This window comes from Manis javanica, chromosome 16, assembly GCF_040802235.1.
Source record: "Manis javanica isolate MJ-LG chromosome 16, MJ_LKY, whole genome shotgun sequence".
In the NCBI taxonomy this organism is placed as follows: Eukaryota; Metazoa; Chordata; class Mammalia; order Pholidota; family Manidae; genus Manis; species Manis javanica.
This window is the reverse complement of record NC_133171.1, coordinates 7,271,404-7,288,206: the sequence shown is the minus strand read 5'-3', so window position 1 is coordinate 7,288,206 and position 16,803 is coordinate 7,271,404. Positions and strand designations below refer to the sequence as shown.

Below are 16,803 nucleotides of genomic sequence, written 5' to 3'. Positions count from 1 at the left end.
AGAAATGTGTTGGGCTTATTAACATCTCAGTCCATACTGTTCATTGTTTGTTTAAAAGCTTTTCTCCCTTCACATAATCCTAGTCTTTTACTTAAAGTAAATGCTGTTGGTCTGCTTTAAAAGCTGACTAAAATGGCTTTTACTGGACATCTTGTTATTTATCTACAGGGAGTTGAGACCTAAAGAGAAGTTGATCGATTGATTTAAGGTTGTTGGAGGATTGAAATGTTACTTGATTGCTGGTTTTATCCAAGATTTTGAAATTTCAAGGAAAAGTGGACAATGCCTGCTTTTATCTGAAGGATTTCAGCAGTCATGTGATCTGTGAACCGGCGCCCAGGAGCAGCAAGCATGGGCAGTCGCTGCTGAGAAGTCCATGGAGAGGAGGACCTGCAGAGGCCTTGGACTGTGCTAGCTGGGATGTCATTTGGCCAAGAACTGGTTTTGGTCATGACCTTAGGTCAGCATAAAAGTGCATATCACAGGGACATGACATTTGTATGGCCTAAGACATCTTTGGGTGCAAGTTGGTGGAGGAGCAGCGGTGAGAGCAAAGGGAAGCAGCCCTGCTGGTGAGCACACTGCAGTACTGCTCCTGGAAGGGCTGGGCTGGGGCTGGGGTGGGTGGGGAGGCAGAGAGAGAGAAGCCTCATGTGGAGAAAGGGTGGAAGTCTGCAACCATGGCCTCTTTGAGCGTAAGTCAATGGAAGGGGATTCGGGCTGCATGAAACATGTTTGGGAACTCCCAGGAATTTACTTACAGCTTTATTCTCTCATTATGAACATGTCCATGGAAGAAGTAAACTTTGAGCAACTAAAAAAATCATGTGCGATCACTTTTCTATGGCTTTCATTTTCTAAAATGTGGACGTTCCTATAATATTTCTATTGCAGATGCTCGCACAACCCTGCTTCGAGAATACAACGTGAGGGTTACAAAATCAGTTTGTGAAGTAATTGGGAGTTTTCAGGGGCCTCACAAGAGAATACTAGCAAGATACGATGCTGAGTTTCTTTAGCTCTGTGATTATTAGTAAATCCACCTATTTTCTAATTACATGTCATTCCTGTTTTCTCTGGTATCAAGGGAATGCCTCCCCACGTTAGCTCCTTAATGAAAAGTAAAGAAAGAACCCTTTTTGGGGGTATATATTAGTCTCCCTAATGTCTTACAGGTAGTATACCGTAAGACTCTTTTAAAAAATAGAGCTGTTTAAATTTCCAAGTTTTCATTTGTTTAAGTGACTTCTTCATGTCTCCTGAACAAAATGGGAGAAGAAAAAAACACCAAAAAAAAAAAAAAATCCAACAGTTGCTGAACAGCTATAAAACATATTAGAGGAATTAGGCTTTTAGCATTAAGGCCTTTTTATATTTTTGACTCTGATTTTACAGCTGAGTTGTAATATGTGAACAAATGCATTACATGAGTGTTTAACTTTTTTTTCTTTCTGGCCACATGGAAGTACCTAAAGAGATGGAATGTGACACACCCAGAGAATGAGGTACTCGGGGCCTAGGAACCTGAGAAGGCCAGAGCAGCAGGATCCCTTCATCTCAGCACTTAGCTTTGCCAGCGCTACCTGGGGAGCAGAGAACCACTGAGCACTCTGGAGATGAGCTTTAAAGGGTGTGTGCATGCACAAGGGGTTGTTCTGCCCTCTGGAAAGAGCTAGGGAGAATTATAGCAAGAAACCCACTCACCTTTGAGATGAGTTGTAGATCCCACTCAGTGAAAGTCCTCCTAGAGGGCCCTCCAGAGGGTGTGTTCTGCTTATAGACCAGGAAGCACCTGTGTGATTCTATTACATATTTTTTAATTCTCTCCCCAGTTTTTTTTAACTTCGTATATTCATACATTTTCTACTTTAAGTTGAGTTGTTCTAGGTTCATGTTGTTTTGGCTGTGTATGTCGTGGTACTTTTTGTGAGAGGAGCATGGTCTGGAAGGTAGGATGCTGTGGACAGCTTATTACCTGCATGTTAAATTGCAAACTTTCTGAGGTTCACTAGAAATTATATATATTTTTCTTTTTTAGAGCAATTTTATAGTCAGTGATGCTTTTAACTTAAAGAAATTACCTTCTCCCATTTGGACTTAATTATGAAATTGTACATGATGTAATATATATAATGGAAACCCTCCTTCTGGCCTTTTAGAGTGAAGGGATTCCAGGAGTGAGTGAGTGAGTGAGTGAGTGAGTGTGTGCGTGCGCATGTGCTTTGTTTCATGGGGCTCTTGATCTTAATCCTTCATTGTATTTACTTTTCACATTTTCAATACTTCTTAGCATAGTTAGGTTTCTAAATTACTATTACATAATCAGTTGCAGTGAAGGATTTTTTTTATTCGGTGAAAACAGACCCCAAATCGGAGTTAAAAAAAAAAAAAACTCATCTATTTTGACGATTTAAGTGAGTGAACTGATCTTGTTATAAAATACCTCACACCTGTGTTTGATAGGTTGGCCTTATAAGCCTGATGGGAAGTCCTTGTTATAATGATAGGAATTGTTTAAGCTAGGTTAAGCTAAGCTGTGCTGAAGTATCAAGCAAACTTTAAAATCTCAGTGACTCAACCAATAAAGTGCCATTGCTTGTTCCTGGGAAATCTGCTGCATTTCAGCCAGCTCTTTGGAATAGCTCCCTTCCAAGCAGTGACCAGGGATCTGGGCTGCGTTCATAGCTACCCCTGCCATGACACATACTTCCAGGTCACCACAGAAAGGAACATGCTAGCGGGTCATGCATCAGCTTTTAAAAATCTTCAGCTTGCCAGTGATGTGTGTCATCTTTGCTTAAAGCCCTTTGGCCAGTCCTGTCATGCGGTCTGCCGCACGCAAAGGTGCAGGGATGCTGGGCAAGATGGAAGAACGTACAGATACTCTGAGCAGTAAACGTCTTCACCACAGGCATGTTCGCCACTCTCCCTTCTTCTTTTACCTCCTTAAGGCTCACTGTGCAAATAAACTTGGTAAGGCCTAGGCCTGAAGCACAGAAACCACAGTTAACTGTCCACAGAGCCGTGGTTCTGAGTGTGGTCCCTGGACCAGTAACATCAGCGTCACCTGGGAACTTGCTAGAAACACATGCTCAGGCCTCACACCAGACCTTCTGAATCAGAAACTCTGGAGGTGGGGCCCCAAAGTCTATTTAAAATAAGCTCTCTTGATGCATGCTAACATTTGAGAACCACTGTCCTGGATGAACACAATGTCTTTAGCATCTGTTGAACTGATGGTTAGTGAATCAGCCCTAAAGGTCTGATGTGCACTTGCTAGTGTATTTGTGCAGGAAGTGTGTGCTCAGGTGTGAGCACATATTTGGTGATAGCAGGCACTTAGAGAGTTGGTACTCTATGCCCCAGACTGTGTGGAAGCACTTGACAGATTTAACTCATCTCTTTCTCACAGCAGCCATATTATAGTGGGTGTTCTCATTCTCTCTGTCTTATGGATGAGGAAACTGAGGCAGAGAGAGTTTCCATAACTGTCTAAGGGCAGTGCCACAAGGTCAAGCCACTCAACCACAGCTGGCAAGTGGAAGAGGCACGATTTGAACCCAGGCAGTATGGCTCCCGCGTTGACTCCTTCTTAACTGCTGTGTGATTCTTCTGGCTGATCTTAGTTAGGGTGGTCCCCTACCAGGCCCCTTGGTAGTTTTTCACTTTTTCTTGAATGGAGACAGTCTGTCAGCAGGAAGCGTGGTGTGTTGGTGGCAGTTCCCATTGCAAATTGCAAATTAAGCCCCCTCACCACCAGCTTCATTCGTTGGTGGTTTGCATGTGTGGTGGGCTGGTGACAGCGTTGGCCAATCCTGGAGATGCACAGCTAGGCAGCAGTTGCCCAGTCATTTAAGACGGAGCAATAAATAGAATGATGGGAGGATAGGCCTTGCTGGTGGGAAGTGTTTCTCAGAGTGAAGCAGTTTAGTCCCACCTAGAGAGTGTTTTCTCCAGAGAACCTGTGTGTGAGCTTCAGGCTTACGAGAGCACCCCTTTCACATTACCTTCCCCTTGATTCTTCTCAGGTCTCTCCACCATCATCTTCCCTGGGATGCTCATCTGAGGCCTGATTCCATGCAGTGGTCTGAAGGTGTCTTGTGTTTTGTATGAGCCAGATTTGAGTTTTACTATAGAAAATGTGTTTTTCCTTCCAGAAAAGGGTTCTCTTTCTTCTACTTGGGAAATTCAGATAGGCTTCGAGGTGATCTAATCTTTTGAATTTTGAACTGATTATAAATGATTTTCCAAATGACACTGAGACTGTTCCTCAAGCAGTTCTGTGTGCTGGCATCCTCTAAAAAACTTTAAATGATTAACTGCATTTTCTTTCTTCCAGGTGGTTCTGTTCTTTGTTGTTGTTTAGGTGTCCTTTGCTGGCCCAGGAATTCCTTTGGCTTGTCTCTTGCGCTCAGCAGACTGGAACTGAGAGCTGTGCCCAGGACAGTACCAGCTTTGACTCTAGGTAGAGGATAAAGATAGCATCACCCCTTTCGGTTTTTGTGTGTTGTCTGGGAACAGCTGCTACGCTTTGTATAGCTCTGAACACAGCATTTCATTCCAGAATTGCTGAAATTTTTAGTTTTCTGCAAGCCAGGGCTTAACCACGGGGCTTTTGCATTCAGACTTAGAGTCTAGAATTTTCCTTTGAGAAACAGTTGCTTGTCTGGGAGTTAGTAATTTAAGAGCAGAGAACTGGTGGAGGGGAGAGGAGGAGAGAGACTCTTTGCATATGAGGTTTCAAGGAGCCTGGTCCTCCTTTTTCCTTTGTGTTCATCACTTTAAATGGTCTAATTTGCTTAGGTGCTCTTCCAGAGGTGTAGAGAACCGAAGTAAATCTTGAGTCAGATCTAAACAAAAGAAGAAAGAACTGACCTAAAAAGAGCAGCTGAATTCATGCTAATTGAATCACTGAGGCCTGTGTGAGGCCTGCACACACGTTTGCCCCGACCAGGTTGCCGTGGGAGAAGGGCCAGTCGGGGCTCCGGGTGGGCTGTGTGCCGCCTCGGAACCAGCCCCCGTGAGTCCCAGGTGGGGTTTCCGGCTGCATTCTGCACTGAGACGCATCTGGGTTAGAAGTTCAGCCTGAAAAAAAAAAAAGCATGAAAGCCATTTTGGGTTGGGCACTTGGAAAACATGTCTCCCCCCACCCCCTACCCCCAGAGACCTTGGTATTTGTAGATAGATTCTGCTTGTTTACCGTTTAGGAGAGCAACTACACGTGTGAATTGGGCATCTGTTGGAAAAAACACAGCAGGCTTGCCTCAAATAGCAGGAATAAAAGATGCAACCATTTGAAATAACACGGTTTTCCTCCCATCTCCTTAGCCAGTCATCCAGAGTAGGAAACAGGATGCCGGACTCACCCTGAGTAGGAAGAGAGAGCTCCAGCAGCCAGAGCTGCTCCCCGAGCCCATTCCTGTTCTTGAAATCACACAGTTGTAAATAGCTGAGCTGCCCGAGAGACCCCCTTCAGCTTCATCATCCAGGACCCAGGAGAGGCCTTCATCTCCTTCTGATGGCCCCTGTGCCCCCTCCCCTAGCTCTGTGGGGTCCTTTGCTCCTTTAAGCCACCAATTCCCCTTTTCTCTTCCTCCTACTCATAGCATATGACCCGCTGCCAATTTTCTTGGGCTTTCAAATCAGTAAAATATTTGAGTGCCTACTGTGTGCTCAAGACTAAGGCCATCAACTAGGAGCTTCTTTGCATACCACCTCGGATGTTCTTTTCTTTGCTGACTCAAAAGGGTTATGCCCCTTCATGGCTCATACTTCCACGTTTATTTGGACACCACATCCCCCTCCTTCCTAGAGACCTCAGTCCTACCAGCCTTTATTTCTATCTCTGTGGCTTGAAAATGGGTGTTCTTGTTCCATCCTGGACCTGCTTATCTCTGACCCTCAGCTCACACAGCTCAGCCTCACCTCTGTGGAGGGGTGAACCCCACATGCACTCATGACCCTGATTTCTCACCTCTGTACTAATCCCACAGTACCAAGACCATCCTTCTGATTCTACTCCATTCCTCACTTTCCAAGTATCTAAAAAAGAATTTAGTCCTACCCTGTCAACAATGGAAAACTTCCCAGTTATCATTCCAATGCCCCAGGAAATGTAGCCTGTGGCAAGACCCACTGACCCTGGGCTCCACCTGCTCTTTCCTTTGTATCTACAGCTTCCCTCCATCCCTGCAGTTTTTTAGATGTTTAGACCCACCTTTCCCTCTCTGATCCCTTTGTTCACATTTCTAGTTGGCTTCCCTCCCCTGCTATCCCAGGCCATGTCCAAACAGGTTTGCTGCAACTCTGACATCATCTTCTCGGGCCTGCACCCAGCCGACTGCCCCAGTCCCAGCTTCCTGGCTTCCCATAATCTGCCCCCATGCACCCTGGTAAGCAGGACCTGGCTCCGAGGCTTCTCATGGTCTCTGTTGGGTTTCAGCAGCTTCCAGCCTTTCTTCCACCCTGATATCTCTACACATGCCAGGATTTGTTCTGAACTCAAAAGTCATTACTTCATAGACAACAGTTAATTCTCTTACTGTGGTCTCATGCTTCCTTGTCTCTCCTGTGCGTGGTGAGCTTATCAGGGAAAGTTGGAGGGCCTCAGGTGGAGGATCCCCAGCCCCTAGGCATGTGGAGAGGGATTGTGGGTCCCATTTATTTGTTTTTATCAGACAGGTGTTTTTTTTTAAACCTCTGACCGCTTGATGGCCAGAAAAAGCTGGTTCGTTTTCACCTTCAAAGGACACATGAGAAAACCAGAACAAGCCAGCCTGCCCCACAACACCTTTGAATCCCCAGCCCTTTCCCACTCTCCTAGTTGATAGAAATCCTCCCTTTTCTAACCAATTGGTTTTGTTTATGCATTGTGATTTAAGTAAGAATGATGCATGTAGAGGGACCCAGTTTTAATCCTTAACCTTTAAAGGTTCACCAACGCCTCTCTTGCCTTTTGTTAATTGTCAAGTGAACATCCTCCGCAGGCCCACCCTCTGTTCTGGGACCCCTCTGAGAATTCCAGGAGTGCTAAGTGTTTGGGCCATATTTACACCTACTTGTGGATCTTACAGAAATCTTAGAAAACCTCGCTGCCTCTGATGGCATAGAAATGGAAAGTTTTAACCTAATGGCATTGAGAAAGGAATTCCAACAGTTATCCCTGGAATAACTGGGGGTACAGAGCACAACCACATAAACACAGCGACTTAGATTAGGCTCAATGATCTCTTCCTTTCTGTAGGATAAATTGTGTTCTAAAATTATAAGTATTTATAGCAGGCAATGGGAGATTGGGTGATGAGTTTCACTAAGTTTTATTGAGTTTGCCTGCGTCACATATCATTTGAAGTGAATTATATGGTTGGTATCATCTGCACAAGAAAAAGGAAGGTCTGAAAATCTGATCGAATTTCTGGACTCTTTTCCCAAACAAATGAATACCACTTAACATGTTACAGTTTCAAGGGTATGAATCTTGTACTTGTCTGTAGAATAGGACTTGTCTCCCTGAGCATCTCCCCTAATATGTAATAGGTGGCCCACAGTAGGCCCATATTTACAGAATGAACTAAACAGATGTCTTCTGTGTGCCAGGCACTGGGCTCTGACTAAAGATACATAAATCAGAGGAGGGAGATAGAGAGGGGAACAGTTTCATATCTTAAGAAGGAATGCAGTTTGATCAATTTCTTTCTTGCATATATTTAAATAAATTTTTTCCTTAATTATAAAAATCAAGTTTACATTAACATTAAAGTATACTTCTATTTTTGAAAATCATCATGTTTCCATTAACACATCTCATTTCAGGTTGCACCTCCCAGACCTCATCTGTAAATACATTACCATAGCATAGAATGCTTAAATGTATTAACTTGCTTTTTAAACTTCATCTGACTTTATAAACATTTCCCCATGTTTTCACACATTGACCTTCACATTTGAAGTGGGGCCAGGCCTGAGTAGGTTTGAGGTAGATGGGGCAGGGTGGCCGTGACTCACGTAATAGTCAGTCTAGCTTAAGAGATGTCCCTCTATTGTTGGTTTTATGGGTTATTTCCCTTCATACATTGGAACTCTGATAAACACGGGGAAGGATGAAGAATCATAGCAAAGTAAGTTGCTCTCGGGATCAGCTCACTCCCCTCCCATGCCTGCAGGTAAAAACCACACTAGATCATCTTTATTCCTTCTTTAAGGCTTCAGAACCCCAGAAAACAAACAAATTAAGAACTATAGTAACCTAAGATCAAGCTGGAGGAAAAAAATACCATAGAGCTACACTGTCCAGTACAACTGGTAGCCACATGTGGCTATTTGAATTAAATAAAAATTTTAAACTTACTAGTTCCTTAGTCACATTAGCCTCGTTTCAGGCGCTCAGGCGCCATGTGGCCCAGCAGTTACTGTATTGGACAGCCTGGATAGTGGCTGCTTCCACCACTGCAGAACTTTGCCTAGACAGATGGAACTAGATTATTTTGTGTATCCGTCTTCCAAACTCTCATCTCATTGAACCCTGGCTAGTAGAGTAAAAAGCTATCACCACAATTAGTAGTTTCTTGTGCGTGAAGCCTTGAAAGGATTATTCTTGGCCAGAGCACAGCATGAGGGGTTAACTAACAGGTAAAAAGAGATGGTGAGGGTTTTTTTCTTATATGCCTGTCTTTCCTGTAATTGTATCAACTCAATAAAGTGTGCTGACCCAGTTTCTAACTTGGTTTTATAAGATAGGGTCTTTGAAAGACAGAGAAGGATGGATTTTGTTTTTCTTACATGGTAAAGTTTTGTGTAGAGTTGTAACCTGTAAATCAAGGCTTTTTAAGCACTTTCCTGGACATCAGCAGCTTAGGATGGTCAATTTTTGTTAGCAGAGTCCGATTTGACACTGGATACATATGTTTCTATGGCCTCATATGTATTCTCTTCATGCACAACTGCTTCATCTTCCTGAGCCTGGCAGCCTGCCAGCCCTCCTTTCCCACTTCTTCCAGAACCTTCTTCTTTTTTCCATCTGCTCCTTTCTGGCTGTGGCCCTTCTTAGGTTTTCTTTTAACAGGACTCTCCTCTTACTACTGCTACGAGGTAGCCAGTCCCTTCCTGCTGAACTCTCTTTAGTCTCTGCTGCCCTGGGAATTTCCTCTGTGTCTCTGTTACCTGCCTTGCTGTCCAGCGTTTCCAGTGTGGGAAGCCCAGTGTCTCCCTCCCTCGTCACAGCCAGGTCTGCCCCTCGGGGATGTTTTCCTGGATCCCGTGACCCCTCATGACTGTCCCTTACACTGTGTTGCAACAGCCGCCTCACTGGGTTATATGCCTCTAATAGTCCATTTCCTAAACTGCTGCCAGGAGCTTTTTAAATATGGATATGATTATTTCATCCCAGGATTTCTAAAAAGGGTGGGGGAGGGGGATGGCTTCAGTGGGTTCCCACAGCCACAAGATAAAGTTCATCTGTCTTAGCTGGAGCCTTGACCTCAGCATGATTTTACCAGCCGTCTTTGCCATTTGCCCTACTCCACTCTCCCTCCTGCACGACACACTGGTATAGTCTGATGGCTCCCAAGGGTTTTGTTTTTGTGGGCCAGAAACCTAAGGCAAAACTTTTGCCATTAGACACGGGATTGCCTTTTTTTTTCCTTCCACCACGTTGAGGGTATTTTTAAAAATTCTCAACTATCTACCTTTATCATTTCATTTTAAAGGGGGACATTTTAACCTTTGCAATAATTAGTAAATTCAGTGTTGTGAGCACTTCAGTGAATCATCTGATTATTCTCATTTCACTCAAGAAGAGTGAAATGAAAATGTGGGCATTTAGGAGCTGGTGCTTTCACGAGGCTGTGTTCCAGGTGTACCTCTGGAGTCTCCATGCATTTGCCTCGTGCATTTCCTTCTAACTGGAATGTCTTATCTTCTTCTGAAAGCTGCATCTTTAGGCTCAGCATGAGGGGTTAGCTACCAGGAATAAAGAGATGATGAGGGTTTTTTTTTCTTATATCCCTGTCTTTCCTGTGATCATATTAACTCAAAGTGTGCTGACCCAGTATCTAACTTAGTTTTATAAGATAGGCTCTTTGAAAAGAGATATAAGACAGAGAAAGATGGATTTTCTCTCCTGCCCTCTGCTTGATGGCTTACCTCTGCGGAGCCCTTCAGCCTTTAAAGTGTTCAGCTGATCATCCATTTCCCTTGGATTGGAGTTTATCTCTCTGTGTCCTGTCTGCTTTGTCTCCCTAGCCTGAGTATTGACAGAGCCAGTGCCTCTGTCTCACAGCTCCTGGCGGATTTCACATCTGGAACATTAGTAGACCAAAGTCTGAAAATGTTCATCATCCTATTTCATGTGTTCACGTTCATTCCAAATCTTGACCTACATTCACGGTACGAGAATAGTATAGAACATTGTAAGCAACTAATTTTTAACCCCTTACACTTTCTGTGCAGTTTCCTTGGCTTTGGCTTGAGCACACTGAAAGCAGCAAGTTAGGGCCTAGAAGTAGAACTGCAAGAAACTAGAGACCCAGTTTTTAAATGAAACCTGTTTGGTGGTTGAGGCTGTAGAACTGATAAGGCAAAGAAGCTGGGAAAGTTTTGACAGATTAAGGTGTCCCTTTGTTTCCTCTTTCTTCAAGCTAAAATTATTATAGGAGCATTTGCCTAGGTGTTGTGGATGTGAATAACAATATTTAATTGTGCACTTGGGTTGTACAGAGTATGTGACTAGTACCAGTTTCATGGAAAATCTCTATATAAGATGAACTAGAATTATTTGGTGTATCCGTCTTCCAAACTCTCATCCCATTGAATGAACCCTGGCTAGGAGGGTAAAAAGCTATCACCACAATTAGTAGTTTCTTGTGGGTGAAGCCTTGAAAGGGTTATTCTTGGCCAGAGCACAGCATGAGGGCTTAACTACCAGGAATGAAGAGATGGGGAGGGTTTTTTTTTTTCCTTATATCCCTTTCTTCCCTGCAAGCAGCATTTCACCATTTCCTGGTTGCAAACTGTTAATATAATCTGTTTATCCTTCTTTTCTGCCCCCATTAGGAAAATTCTGTTTTCCAGATTGGTAACATGCTAGGATGTCACTGGCCTCTAATATAGTTTAAGGAAAAGGTCATTTACAATTCCTGATCTGCTAAGTAACGGGGGCTACTCTGTGGAGCTGTATTTCGACTAAGGCGTTTTGGTTGTGGGGCCGGCAGAGCATGAAATTGAGGTTGTGTGAACATGTGCATTCCTGGGTGTAGTGGCCTGCATTTTCTTTCCAGAATCGTAATGAAGCATCTTCAAGGGCTTTGAAAAAGTTTCCTCAGGCACATTCAGTGAGCACAGTAGATGTGGTTGTTTCGCAAGGTTTCTATTTTCTTTGTCTGTACAGGTTGTTCTGACTTCGTGGCTGGGAGGAAATCACGGATGGTAAAGAGAGCTCACTGTTCGGCCGGTGGGGCTGAACCGGTTAGCTGTCTTCTGCTCTCGGCAGGGGACGGGGCTGGGTCCTGTGGCTGTAGGAGAGGGGCCACACAGCATGCAGTGTTCAGGGTTCTGCATGGGGACAGCATGGCTGTTCTGGTCTCTGCACACCCCTCTTTACTATCCAGCCTCATAAAAAAGGATCCTAAAAATACCAGCTCCATTTTGGAGTGTTGGCATAGAAATTTGTTGTAGATTTCATTTGTAACCTGGCTCTTGTCATTCATTTGCCTACTGTCATCACCCCAGCACTTCCTCCCACCCAGCCCTCTTACCTCTGAGATCTTGAGGGGTTCAGGGATACTTAGGCAAGGAAGGTTTTCTTTTCTTCAATTGGACTTTGGGAAGATTTCTTGTACCCCACAAAGGCTCTCTGAGAGACTGCTCTAAATATCTGATCTTTCGTATATGCTAGTGTGATGCCAAGAAAATGGAACTCCTGACCTTGAATGTCTGGGAGTCAGGGTCTTCTGTGCTCTGATATGTGAGCTTCTTCTGCTCTCCCTTCCCATAAGTGGCACACAGTCCCACAACTGCCTTGTTTCATCAGTAAGTGGAGTTCGCTGCTATTTCCAGCCTTGGATATTCACTGGAATTCTCAGTGTTTGCAGGTGGAAGTGCTTTGGAGACCAGAACTAAAACGCCCGGGCATCCCAGCAGAGCTGAGTCTCTGTATACACAGAGTAAGGCCTGGGAAGGGCATCAAAAGATCATGCATGGCCTGGCCTCCCTCTACGGACATGGGGTCTGCTGTATTCCAAGCTGTTTGCTTTATGTAAGGAAGCACATGGTGTACTGTTCTTTGTTGCAGTGATTAAAAGATGTTATTAAATGCTACTGAATTATTTTAATAATAAAAACTCAAGAGTTTAACGTGAGTTCCTGTAACTCCCTCCTGGGGTTTCTACTTTGTGAAGATAGCCCTTACATTTGCTGCAGATGGAAAGCAAAGATATACATGACACCAGAGAGGGAGTCCTCTTTCTTGGAAGCACCAAGCCTCTCCCACCAGGGGTACGGGGAGTGCTGGTACATTGGACTTAGAGGCTTTTAAAGTTGGAGCTGAAATGGATGCTGGGTAGGTGTTGCTCGGGCATCGTTCCAAGGTTCTTGGAGTCCAGTAACATTTTAAACAAGTCACACAGCCTTTCTAGGCGAGCTGCAGGAAATGCAGCCCTTGGCTTCATGTTGTTGCGTGGTCAGAGGGAGATAAAAGGTCGGACTGTTGGAGGCGAGGCCCCTCCTATCACTGGATGCCTAACTGTTAAGGGAAGATAAAAGGAAAAAAGCAAGGATGTTCTTTCTGAACAACACGAGGGTGCCTTTATCACAGGCATTCAAGTAAAATAAAAGGGCTGAGCAGGAGATCCTTAGCTTCATGATGGCACATGTGTTACAGAACCTCACTTGAGAAGCCGGACATGGTTTTTTTTTTTTTTAACAAATGCACTAAAACCATTTTGTGTTATGAAAGTATTGGTAAAGGCCAGTCTTTTCAACCAGAAGAGTCTGTTTGTCTGGGAATGTCTGTATCCATACTCTGGAGTGACATGGGCATTGCTTGGGTTTCTAAATCCTCGGGCTCAGAGCGTCCCCTGTGGAGGTGCCTGACCGTGGGGACCTCATGGATGTGTGAGCAGGCCTCCCAGCAGGTGAGCAGAGCACCCTCAGGCAAGCACCCTCCCTTGATGTCTCAGTGGTGTGTCACACGCTAGTTCCCTTCTGCCGCTGGCAGGATTCTCACTCGGGAATGAGAGCATTGAGGTCAGGGGACCTGCCCTGTTGGTGTTGGTCTCCCCTTTAGATTTTCCTTCCTGTTCCTGTAACTCTGGAGGGGAGTTTTGGGGCTTGCAAAAAGGTTGTCTGTTTCTCAGGGTGGGGCTTCTAAAATGGGAGCCCACAGTGGAGAGCCTGGATGCAGTCGGTGCCCTAGGTGAGCCCAGTGAAACACCGTAGCAACTGCTCGGCCATGATGCTGTATCCGCCCCCGGGGCTGGGGGCTTGGCCCTTGTGTCGTTCAGCAGTGGTGCAGTTAGACACCCCAGGAAGGGCAGTCTTCCGAACTAACCACCTTCCTGGGGTTCAGGGAGAAACGCCCAGAGGGCCCTTGTGCCCCAGACTTCCTCCAGCACCAGCGAATCCTGCCCAGTCACCTTCCTCTGGGTGCCTCTGCTAGTCAGTTCATTAGTGCTGGGGGTTGGGGGTGCAGCAACTGCCCCTCATGCCACCTTCCCCACAGCACCCCACCCAGTCCCAGAGGAGCTTTTGGGGTTTGCCGGGTTTAGTTTAAGAAAAACCAGTTGCTTGCTAGTGTTTTTTTGTCAGTTGGCTTTTGATAAACAGCTATCAACTGCTTATATCTGAGGGTATTTGTTTTCCTTCATAAATATAGTGGTGAATAATTTTCTTAGAGACAAAATAGAGGGGAGAAGAGGTCACCCGCTTGAAGGCATAGAGGCAGGCTGTGGAGCTCCTGGTAGTTTGGGCACCGTAAACTCACTGAGCACACTCACTGTCAGCTGACAGTTTGTAATGTCTGATTATCCACTGTGAAATTTTGACCACAGCCAACCGCTTTTCCAATGGGCAAGGAAGGATGTGCCCGCCTCCTTCCACTGCCCTCTCTGAGCTGTTTGAGCAGAAGCATTGTGAACACTTTTGTCTTCCACAAAATAATTTTGGTTTTATGAAGAGTGTCTTCTTGCAACAGCCCTGAATTCTGGGAATTTGAAGCCCAGATCCTGGGCTAACCACCTGCCCTGGGGGTAATTAGCTTGCATCCACCTCCTGCTCCCGGGGAAAGTAGAGAATCCTGTTTCTGCAGCCCCTGTTCCCAGGCCTGTGGAACATGTCAGAAAGGCCAGCCCCACAGACCTCAGGGCCTGTGAAAGAGTTGCAGGATATTGCCTAAAACTCTGCAAACTGCTACTGAACTTTACCCCAGCTTCCTCCCTGAAGCTGTAAATGTGACTGAAGGCACTGGGTCCTTTCAGAGGAGTGTCCAGAACAATCCAATCGCCATGGTCCATTTGCCTGAGAGTCTGGGGCAAGTTGCTGGGGATCAACTACACTCTGTTTTAGGTTCTACAGCTGGAGAGGGCCGAGGTGTTGGAGAATGTATGGAAGAGCATGCCAGGTCCTTGTGGGAGCTAGCAGTATGAACTTCCTTGATTAAGCAAATGTGAAACAGGGCTGTTTCAAGAAGACACTCTTTATAAAACCCTTCTCTGAAAGGTTTTTCCATGATCTTCTTTTTGGTGAAGCAGAGTTACAGGATTTGGGAGTCAGACAACCCCCCGCTTAGAATCCTGGCCCTGCCTCTGAAGAGCTGTGTAATAGCCAGCAAATAACCTAATCATTGCCTTATAAGATTTGGGGAAGATTAAATGTATGTAAAGTGCCTAACACATTTTCTGGCCCAGAGTCTAAGTCACAGACAGTTATAATGCCCCTAGTTACTGAGGAAGGAGGTGTTCTAGAAGGCATGTAACTGGATATCCAGCAGACTTCTGACATACTGTGACTTAATTCCTGTTTTCTATTATATAGACATCCTTCTTTTCTATTTTTAAATTCCTCAGCCAAGGTGTGACATGGAGGCCTCTCCCCACCCTCTGCTGATAAGCAGGCTGACAGATCATGCAGTGGGGGCTTCTAGATCTCACCGCCTGCAGGGCACTCTTCTGAGCCCTCCTCTGCCTTAGCCTTGGGGGTAGGTGAGAGGACGGCCGGTCCTCGGCCCCTGCTCGGCCCCCGCGGGCCTCCTTGGCCCCCACCTCCTTCTCACCAGCTTCCCTGGAAGAGCAGAGCCACACAGGTCTTTGCTAAGTTGGGCACAAAGGTGATGAAATACCAGATCCTGATGGCCAGGTGGAAAAGCAGGGCTTAGGAAAAGCCTGGCTTACCTGGGGAGAGGGACAGAGCTGCGCCAGGCCGCCGGCTAACAAATGGCTGCCATGTGGGAGCTGCGTCTCCGCTCCCCGAGGCTGACGGTAGTTAGATCCTGCCGGTAAGACCTGCTCCTGGGAGAAGAGCAACAAGGGCGGAGGCAGCGTCTCAGAGCCTTACTGACCGACAGAAAAGCCTAGAATCAGGATTTTGCCCCATGTCCTCCCTTTAGAGAAGTCCAGAGCCCTGCAGAGAGATGCAGGAAGAAGAATGGATACTGTAACGTGGTTTCTCTAGCACGTACCAGAAAACCTCTCCACCTTTGCTGCAGTTCCTCTTTTAAATAGTACATTTAATCTGACTTCTATAAAGTTGGGTAGGCAAGAACCCTATCTTCCTAGTCAACACTTGATGCCCTGCTGAAGTCGTATGTAGTGCAACAATTAAAATGTCCAAGTGATTTTTATTTCTAAGAAAAAGACTGCTTCCAGCATGGAACCTGCCAGTCTCCCCTAAGCTGCTCCTTACCCCTGACACTTTCCTGAATAGGAAAGTGCTCCTTTACCCAAGGACAGCAAACATGCCTTCTGAACAGTAGCGTCAGCAGCTCACATTATACCTGGTACCCATTGGGGCGCCTGAAGCCTCATGAGTGAGGGGCAGCTGCTCTGGGCTGGGGGAATGGTTCATGCCCATTGCTCCCGCTCTACCGTCCAGGGGTTCATTAATTGACAAGCTGCAGGATATGGAGAGGCAAGAGTTCTGAGGCCTGGTGGGTGCTGGAGGACCTCCTTCCTGCGGGGTTACCTCCCTAACTCTTCTCCCCCACACCTCATGGCACATCAACTGCGCAGGAGCAGTGGAGAACAGGAAGATCTGCAGGGACTGTGAGGGTGTCCAGGGCCACTGGAAATCCTGGCCAAAGGGCTCAACTTTGTGGAGACCACCCCAAGCACCCTAGAAGGAACTTTTCTGTGAGTATCCTAGGCTTGGTGAGCACTGTTTACCGGAGAGATGGTTTTGAGGATGCAGAGCGTCATAGAGGCCCAAGCTGGGTGGGTGGGCTTGTCACCTCTGCCCTGAAGGTTGGCCCTGCCTGTCTGAAGCTCACAGCACATGCACCCCCATTCCTAAGGAAGCTAAATAGGCCCTGCACAGATTAAGCCTTCCTCTCCCCTGTGTACGTACATATGCATTATTTCACTGTAGCAAATAAAACGAAACTTAGGCCTTGGATCTGGGGCTCTGCTCCTACACCTTGATTCTTGCTCTGGGGGTATGATAAATCAGGATGGCTCCTGACAGATTTTTTTCAGGGAGATCCTTGATTTTGTGTCACCCTTCTTCCAGAATGCTACCTTAATGTGAGCTCAGGTTCTCAAGGCTGGACCAGAATCCCCTGGGAACTAACACAGAAGACTGCAGGGCTGCCCCCAGGTG

General features: G+C 45.8%; 1 protein-coding gene across 17 annotated transcripts in view; it reads left to right on the top strand.

The window, feature by feature from the left end:
- Positions 1 to 16,803, top strand: part of RREB1 (ras responsive element binding protein 1) — a 174,742-nt gene that overhangs the window by 73,718 nt on the left and 84,221 nt on the right. Inside the window, exons 1-2 of one of the 17 annotated variants that reach the window (XM_073224207.1) lie at positions 5,518 to 16,337; positions 16,714 to 16,800. The exons of 14 other annotated variants lie outside the window; for them this stretch is intronic. The gene's annotated coding sequence lies outside the window, so the exon portion shown is untranslated. Of the gene's footprint in view, positions 1 to 1,657; positions 4,466 to 5,515; positions 16,801 to 16,803 lie in introns of those variants that run through there. 2 more of the 17 variants (XM_073224208.1, XM_073224213.1) reach the window with 2 other exon arrangements.